Source organism: Brachyhypopomus gauderio, unplaced genomic scaffold (assembly GCF_052324685.1).
Source record: "Brachyhypopomus gauderio isolate BG-103 unplaced genomic scaffold, BGAUD_0.2 sc50, whole genome shotgun sequence".
NCBI lineage: Eukaryota > Metazoa > Chordata > Actinopteri > Gymnotiformes > Hypopomidae > Brachyhypopomus > Brachyhypopomus gauderio.
The window spans coordinates 1,178,242-1,187,575 of record NW_027506875.1 but is presented as its reverse complement, the minus strand read 5'-3'; the positions used below and the strand labels follow the sequence as shown (position 1 = coordinate 1,187,575).

Below are 9,334 nucleotides of genomic sequence, written 5' to 3'. Positions count from 1 at the left end.
GCAGAACTGTGAGGTTGGAGTGTTGGGTGGGGCAGAACTGTGAGGTTGTTGGGTGGAGGCAGAACTGTGAGGTTGGAGTGTTGGGTGGGGCAGAACTGTGAGGTTGTTGGGTGGGGCAGAACTGTGAGGTTGGAGTGTTGGGTGGGGCAGAACTGTGAGGTTGGAGTGTTGGGTGGAGGCAGAACTGTGAGGTTGGAGTGTTGGGTGGGGCAGAACTGTGAGGTTGGAGTGTTGGGTGGGGCAGAACTGTGAGGTTGGAGTGTTGGGTGGGAGCAGAACTGTGAGGTTGGAGTGTTGGGTGGGGTAGAACTGTGAGGTTGTTGGGTGGAGGCAGAACTGTGAGGTTGGAGTGTTGGGTGGGGCAGAACTGTGAGGTTGGAGTGTTGGGTGGGAGCAGAACTGTGAGGTTGTTGGGTGGGTCAGAACTGTGAGGTTGGAGTGTTGGGTGGGGCAGAACTGTGAGGTTGGAGTGTTGGGTGGGAGCAGAACTGTGAGGTTGGAGTGTTGGGTAGGGCAGAACTGTGAGGTTGGAGTGTTGGGTGGGGCAGAACTGTGAGGTTGTTGGGTGGAGGCAGAACTGTGAGGTTGGAGTGTTGGGTGGGGCAGAACTGTGAGGTTGTTGGGTGGGGTAGAACTGTGAGGTTGTTGGGTGGGGTAGAACTGTGAGGTTGTTGGGTGGAGGCAGAACTGTGAGGTTGGAGTGTTGGGTGGGGCAGAACTGTGAGGTTGTTGGGTGGGTCAGAACTGAGGTTGTTGGGTGGGGCAGAACTGTGAGGTTGGAGTGTTGGGTGGAGGCAGAACTGTGAGGTTGGAGTGTTGGGTGGGGCAGAACTGTGAGGTTGGAGTGTTGGGTGGGGTAGAACTGTGAGGTTGTTGGGTGGAGGCAGAACTGTGAGGTTGGAGTGTTGGGTGGGGCAGAACTGTGAAGTTGGAGTGTTGGGTGGGAGCAGAACTGTGAGGTTGGAGTGTTGGGTGGGGCAGAACTGTGAGGTTGGAGTGTTGGGTGGGGGCAGAACTGTGAGGTTGTTGGGTGGAGGCAGAACTGTGAGGTTGGAGTGTTGGGTGGAAGCAGAACTGTGAGGTTGGAGTGTTGGGTGGGGCAGAACTGTGAGGTTGGAGTGTTGGGTGGAGGCAGAACTGTGAGGTTGGAGTGTTGGGTGGAGGCAGAACTGTGAGGTTGGAGTGTTGGGTGGGGCAGAACTGTGAGGTTGGAGTGTTGGGTGGGGACAGAACTGTGAGGTTGGAGTGTTGGGTGGGGCAGAACTGTGAGGTTGGAGTGTTGGGTGGGGCAGAACTGTGAGGTTGGAGTGTTGGGTGGGGCAGAACTGTGAGGTTGGAGTGTTGGGTGGGGCAGAACTGTGAGGTTGGAGTGTTGGGTTGGGGCAGAACTGTGAGGTTGGGTGGGGCAGAACTGTGAGGTTGGAGTGTTGGGTGGGGCAGAACTGTGAGGTTGGAGTGTTGGGTTGGGGCAGAACTGTGAGGTTGGAGTGTTGGGTGGGGCAGAACTGTGAGGTTGGAGTGTTGGGTGGGGCAGAACTGTGAGGTTGGAGTGTTGGGTGGGGGCAGAACTGTGAGGTTGGAGTGTTGGGTGGGGCAGAACTGTGAGGTTGGAGTGTTGGGTGGGGCAGAACTGTGAGGTTGGAGTGTTGGGTGGGGCAGAACTGTGAGGTTGTTGGGTGGAGGCAGAACTGTGAGGTTGGAGTGTTGGGTGGGGCAGAACTGTGAGGTTGGAGTGTTGGGTGGGGCAGAACTGTGAGGTTGGAGTGTTGGGTGGGGCAGAGTGAGCTGCACTCTGTACTCTGGGTGAGCCCCAGTGGCCCCTTCATCAGCACAGCGCCCCCCACAGGCCACTTATTCCTGACAAATGACCTCAGATTAAATCCTCAATGGAGGAGAGGAGGTAAAAAGACACAAACAATGAAATAAAATGAAAGTTGGGTGACGTCATATGTACAAGTACAATACACTGTCTGATATGTGTGCGATTTTATAAAAGATATATACGTATTCTCTCTGGACGTGTCATCTTACCCATAGTCCACCTGGATGTGATGATGGCAGCCTGTGTGAGGTGAGGCGTGTTTGTTGCGTGTTTATTGCGTGTTTGTAGCGTGTTTGTTGCGTGTACTTCACCCAAGCGGCCCAGGCCTAGATCCTCCTGCTGTTGATACAGTTACGTTACTCAGGAATATGTTGGCCGACGCTTCAAAGCTTTTAGTGCTGACAGTCTCAGAGCTGATGACCTCGTGACCTTGTGACCTCGTGACCTCTGCACTGCATGGCAGCGCCGTGTGCTGAAAGTGTTTTCTGAAGCATTCCCCATGTGTCCATTATGAACCAGATAACATCAGCTCTAAATAACACGCCACGCAATATTACTGCAAATGCTGCTGACTGTCCCACTGTGCTTCAGGTAAAACAGTACGAGACCCACCACACTGACACAAGGGTACAATAACGTATTATTTGCATCTTAATAGAACATGTCTACTGTGAGATAATTAGGATGCAAGTGTGATGGTGATGGCTGAGTCCATCTGTGTACAGAACACAACACTGCCCACCAGCCAGCGGTCATCACCACAAACACACACAACTTCTGACTTCACTCAAATGACTCTTCAGACGGAGCTGACCACCAACATTACTGTGGCCATTTCTTGCATCATAAAGCATATTAATGACATTTATGACCTTATAACAACTGACTGTGCAGGAATCCATTTTTATGTCTTTCTGCTGGATGGTAATTATCTGCTCTGCTTATATTCCACATGCAATAAGCCAGAAAAACAAATAATAATATTAACAGATAAATACAAATGAATCTAAATAAATACTTTATGTGGTGTCATTCTCAAGACCCCACTGTAATGTCTAGAATAACCCTAGCGTTGGTTTTCATTAATCCTCACTGGCCAGTGTGACACTGTGGATTTGGCTTGTTGAGCAGACAGCTGAGACTTGACAGGACTCACCTCACTGTCAGTGTTGACCCACACTGATTTCCCCAAGGAGACTATTACAAGAAAACCAGAGGGATGCGGGAGACACTATGGCCGCTGGAGGAGAGATACCTACTCCCTCTTGTTTGTTTCCTGGACTCATTCTGATGTTTGAATTATTATGAAGCCAGAAAGCTTCACCAAAGGTCTGCTTAAACTCCTCGAGCCAATCAGTGACAAGTCATTTGTTGGCAGAAGCTTTTGAAAATCTATTATAAACTTAGAGAAAATGTGACAAAAGATTTGTGTCAGAATGGTAAAAGGTGACAGAAAGGTTTGAATTTCACCTTGGAGCAGTACCCATGTTGTCCTGGGGGGCGCAGTACCCATGTTGTCCTGAGGGGGCAGTACCCATGTTGTCCTGGGGGGGGGGGGGGGGGCAGGACCCATGTTGTCCTGGGGGGGGGCAGTACCCATGTTGTCCTGGGGGGGGCAGGACCCATGCTGTCCTGGGGGGGGGGGGGGGGGGGGGGGGCGGCAGTACCCATGTTGTCCTGGGGGGGCAGTACCCATGTTGTCCTGGGGGGGGGGGCAGGACCCATGTTGTCCTGGGGGGGGGCAGTACCCATGTTGTCCTGGGGGGTGCAGGACCCATGCTGTCCTGGGGGGGGGGCAGTACCCATGTTATCCTGAGGGGGCAGTACCCATGTTATCCTGAGGGGGCAGTACCCATGTTGTCCTGGGGGGGCAGTACCCATGTTGTCCTGGGGGGGCAGTACCCATGTTGTCCTGGGGGGGCAGTACCCATGTTGTCCTGGGGGGGCAGGACTCATGTTGTCCTGGGGGGGGGCAGTACCCATGTTGTCCTGGGGGGGCAGTACCCATGTTGTCCTGGGGGGGCAGTACCCATGTTGTCCTGGGGGGGCAGTACCCATGTTGTCCTGGGGGGGCAGGATCCCTGCTGTTCTTGCCTTATTACCCAGTATTTACGGCAGTAGAAGTTAAGTAGTCGTTGGGACTCTCACTCTGGAGGAGATCACAATTCAGGAGTCAGTGGGCACATTTATTTCCTGGTAAATGTTTTAACCTCCTGAGCTGCCAACAATACCAAGAGTTAATCCAAAATGTCCTTGAATGATAACGAGGAATCTCCCAATGTCAGATATACAACCAGCAGCACTTCAGAAGTGAACTTTATTTCAGCTTTATTAAAGGTTACAGCACTACTCTGGTCTAGACACAGTCTTTATTTAAGGTTACAGCATTACTCTGGTCTAGACACAGTCTTTATTTAAGGTTACAGCACTGCTCTGGTCTAGACACAGTCTTTATTAAAGGTTACAGCACTACTCTGGTCTAGACACAGTCTTTATTTAAGGTTACAGAATTACTCTGGTCTAGACACAGTCTTTATTAAAGGTTACAGCACCACTCTGGTCTAGACACAGTCTTTATTAAAGGTTACAGCACCACTCTGGTCTAGACACAGTCTTTATTAAAGGTTACAGCAGGGCCGGCGCCACGGGGGGGCGAATGGGGGCGTCGCCCCCTCAGGCGAGGTGTCCCGCCCCCTCAATGTAAAAAATAAGACCCATTTATTTTACAACAATCGCTACATGGTGCCCCCTCGGCCGCTCGACAATCGTTACACGCACCCCCCCCCCCCCCCCCCCTCCTCCGCTCAACAACTTACGTTCGCCAACCCCCCCCCCCCCCCCCCCCCCCCCGCTCAACAACTAACGTTCGCCCTCCCGAAATTTTCTGACGCCCCCTCACTGTATATGTTCTGGCGCCGGCCCTGGGTTACAGCACTATTCTGGTCTAGACACAGTCTTTATTAAAGGTTACAGCACTACTCTGGTCTAGACACAGTCTTTATTAAAGGTTACAGCACCACTCTGGTCTAGACACAGTCTTTATTTAAGGTTACAGCACCACTCTGGTCTAGACACAGTCTTTATTAAAGGTTACAGCACTACTCTGGTCTAGACACAGTCTTTATTTAAGGTTACAGCACCACTCTGGTCTAGACACAGTCTTTATTAAAAGTTACAGCACCACTCTGGTCTAGACACAGTCTTTATTTAAGGTTACAGCACTACTCTGGTCTAGACACAGTCTTTATTAAAGGTTACAGCACTACTCTGGTCTAGACACAGTCTTTATTTAAGGTTACAGCACCACTCTGGTCTAGACACAGTCTTTATTTAAGGTTACAGCACCACTCTGGTCTAGACACAGTCTTTATTAAAGGTTACAGCACCACTCTGGTCTAGACACAGTCTTTATTTAAGGTTACAGCACCACTCTGGTCTAGACACAGTCTTTATTAAAGGTTACAGCACTATTCTGGTCTAGACACAGTCTTTATTAAAGGTTACAGCACTACTCTGGTCTAGACACAGTCTTTATTTAAGGTTAAAGCACTATTCTGGTCTAGACACAGTCTTTATTAAAGGTTACAGCACTACTCTGGCCTGGTCTGAAAGAGAAAGGACATTTGTGTTTAAACTTGCTTTCATATTCCTGAAAACTCAAACTTTAAAAGCTTTGTTTCTCCTGACAGTAGTTGAACAAGCAGTTAAAACGCACTGCACACAACTCTGTGATATTATTTATATACTAGACCACACCCTCCCAGGGTTTAGATGGAAACCATGGTAACATTATTTGGCTGATTTGTGCTTCACCAACTTACGTCTATCCAAGGAAATAGTCATGTCTCCTAAACACTGACTGAACACCACTCACACTGAACACACTCAGGTGTGTGAGGACTGGTGTGTGTGTGAGGACTGGTGTGTGTGTGAGGATGTGTGTGAGGACTGGTGTGTGTGTGAGGACGTGAGGACAGGTGTGTGTGTGAAGACTGGCATGTGTGTGTGGACAGGTGTCTGAGGACGTGTGTGAGGATGTGTGTGAGGACAGGTGTGTGTGTGTGAGGACGTGGGTGAGGACTGGAGCGTGTGTTAGGACAGGTGTGTGAGGACTGGTGTGTGTGTGAGAGGAGGTGTGTGAGGACAGGTGTGTGTGTGAGGGCTGGCGTGTGAGGAGACGTTGCTCCGCAGTGAGGACTCTTATTTTGTTGCACTCCAGCTCTAAACTGGCAGAGGTCAGCGGTCATAGCATGGCTGAGTGGGCGTGCTGCAGGTGACCATATCCACCTGTCCATCCGCAACAGAAGCGGCAGAAATTCACTACAAACGTTGCATCTACACCTTCAAAACCTTGAGGTGAGCAGCTCCACCACTGATGTGTTCCCGCATGGTGGTGTTTCTGAACGGTGGTGTTTCCGCACTGTGGTGTTCTCGCACGGTGGTGTTTCCGCACGGTGGTGTTCTCGCACGGTGGTGTTTCCGCACGGTGGTGTTTCCGCACGGTGGTGTTCCCGCACAGTGGTATTCGTGCATGGTGGTGTTCCTGAATGGTTTCCATTTGCTGTATAATTTTTATGGAAATCGTAGAAGATTTAAAAACTACAGCTCTATAACATAATGTCAAATTTTTATATGAAACTCTAAATCTTCTAAAAAGGAACATCATAAAATTTTAATCCAACATTCTAGAGCGTTCTAAATGGTTTTCAAGCTTTCAAAGGCATCCGTTTAATTAACATTTCCCAATGTTCCCATTCCCAGCATGCACGATGGGTGACCCTCACAGCCCTGATGACCTCTGCACTTTGACCCATGCACAAGGCCATGTGACACCGCTCCTCTCCACATATACCTATTAATGCTGATCTGATGATAAAAGGTATTTCTGTGTTAGTCGGTCTGAAGTATTGATGTGTCTGGGTGCATTAGCCAGACATATTCTGGATATGCAAAAGGCAATTTTAGGCATTTGCTGCAATTACTCTGTCTGTCAAACTTGAAGGGAACACAGTAAAGTCTTATATACTTATATCTTCTACCCTTCACACACACACACACACACATACACACACACACATATGTACACATGCACACACACACACACACACACACACACATATGTACACATGCACACACACACACACACACACACACACACACACACACACACACACACACGCTCATCTGCACAGCTGACACTTCCATCGTGACACGGTGCCAATCTGCTCTTCTCCTGGGAACACCAGCACACAGAACACCAGCACACAGAACACCAGCACACAGAACACCAGGACAGGAAACACCAGAATACAGAACACCAGGACAGGAAACACCAGAATACAGAACACCAGGACAGGAAACACCAGGACACAGAACACCAGCACAGGAAACACCAGGACAAGCTGAGGGGACACAAAAGATGTTGCCAAGGTGATCACCTGTGTAACAGGAGAATAAGGTGTCCTTTGTTTATTCGGTGTAGGTGTAAAACTGCGGGGGGACGTCTGGTGACTGTTCTTTAAGTTTTTACTCTTTACCAAATATTGGATACGGCTTTTGATTAATCCCGTAAGTCTTCAGGAGAAGGACTGCAGCATAATTTCATTTGCATTTTGGCAAACATGCAGTGAGTCAGTATAAGCACTGGGGTGGGGGTGCTAGCTGTGTTAGCATTGCTTTCATTCCTACCTCTAAGTGGCAAATCAATAATGCTGTATTTTACTGCAGTGTTGCGTGAACCTGCATTCAGAGACTCCAATCACAGGAGAATCTTTATGGAAAGATCTGGTCAAATTCATGTAGCATCAGGTATTACATGTAGCTTAAATTGTGTCACATTCCTGATAGGCCCCATATGCATTGTTGATTTTCAAAGGAAAAATCCCAAAGATTGTATCTCTTAACAAGTAATCCTGAAGGTTGTGTAATCCTGAAGGTTGTGTCTCTTAACGTGTAATCCTGAAGGTTGTGTCTCTAAATAAATGTAATTTTATTTGTTTTCTATGTATTGCTCCCATACTGTTCAATCAACACAGCAAAATCCAACAGCAGAGTTTTGGGTTTCTCTGTTAGGAATACCGTGAAACTCCAGTAATTTTCCATTACGTGACACCACTTCAATATTAAAGATACTTGAATAAAGCAGCATGTTTTAAATGAAAGTGGCAGTCTAGCTGGGAATGGAGCCGGCTGGAAGCTCACAGAAGGCCAGATGATCGTTCCATCGCTCCTTCATGCATCGTTTCTTTGAAGGCTCATAGATGTAATATTGTAGATGTCAGTTGTTCTTAGTGATGCTGTTACCGTCACCTCTGAACACACTTCACAGCTCACAGGGACAACAGCAGGATTACAATGCTTCATTTTTTACAATGTGGATGTCTCCTGCTCTCTCTTTCTCTCTCTCTTTCTCTGTCTCTCCTTCTCTCTCTCTGTCTCTCCTTCTCTCTGTCTCTCCTTCTCTCTTTCTCTCTCTCTGTCTCTCCTTCTCTCTTTCTCTCTCTCTGTCTCTCCTTCTCTCTGTCTCTCCTTCTCTCTCTTTCTCTCTCTCTGTCTCTCCTTCTCTCTGTCTCTCCTTCTCTCTCTCTCTCACTTTCTCCATCGTTGGTCTTTTTCTTCCACTGTCATATCAAGTCCCAGTTAAGACTGGTGTGAGGGAGATGCCACTTAAAGTCGCAGCAGGTATGTGCAATTGCACCACCAATAACAGAGTGGGTGTGTATGAGTGTGTATGAGTGTGTATGGGCGTGTATGAGCATGTCTGAGCGTGTATGGGCGTGTGTGCACGTGTGTGGGTGTGTGTGGGTGTGTATGGGCGTGTATGAGCGTGTATGAGCGTGTGTGGGAATGTATGAGCGTGAATGAGTGTGTATGAGCGTGTATGAGCGTGTGTGAGCGTGTATGAGTGTGTGTGCATGTGTGTGCTGAGAAGCAGGAAGGAAACAGCCCACTACACATTAGGCCCCCAGGACATTCAAACTGAACACTTCACACTCAGCTTCAGGTTGTGGTCCCAGGCTGCAAAGCACCAGCATCTATAAGACTTTAGTCTTTTGCATTTGCTTTACCCTGATAGAACTCAGCCTGCATAAACTGCAAATTGTATCTGGCACAAACGTGTTACGATGTCCTCCTGGTCTACATGGACAAATAGTTTTGTTTACCAGTGCTGAGCATGGCAGAGTTCCTTTTTAACAGCGTCCCAATCAGCTGCTCACTTCTGGGTAGTCTGAACCCATTTCTCCCCCCTCACCTGCTCTCTACCTCCCCATCTGTCTCTTGCTCTTATCTTCTTTTTCCTTGCTCTGTGTTTCTCTCGCTCCCTCTCTTTTTCTCTCTTATTACAATTCCAGATTCATCACGGATGGAGAGCAGTCTCACATAAGGGCCGTAGTTTAGACGACCTGCCGGTACACGTTAAAGGTAAAAGGGTTCGAGGAGCATAACAACCACAGCACCAACTACAGCCCTGCAGGACACACCAGGACAACAAAACACATCAGCACACATGGC

At 48.7% G+C, this 9,334-nt stretch overlaps 1 long non-coding RNA gene across 1 annotated transcript; it reads left to right on the top strand.

The window, feature by feature from the left end:
• Window positions 1–6,062: 6,062 nt before the first annotated feature.
• LOC143487831 (uncharacterized) lies at window positions 6,063–7,409 on the top strand. Its single transcript, XR_013124392.1, has 3 exons — window positions 6,063–6,178; window positions 6,584–6,701; window positions 7,015–7,409. It is a non-coding gene; the product is annotated as an uncharacterized LOC143487831 (long non-coding RNA).
• The last annotated feature ends 1,925 nt before the right edge of the window (window positions 7,410–9,334 follow it).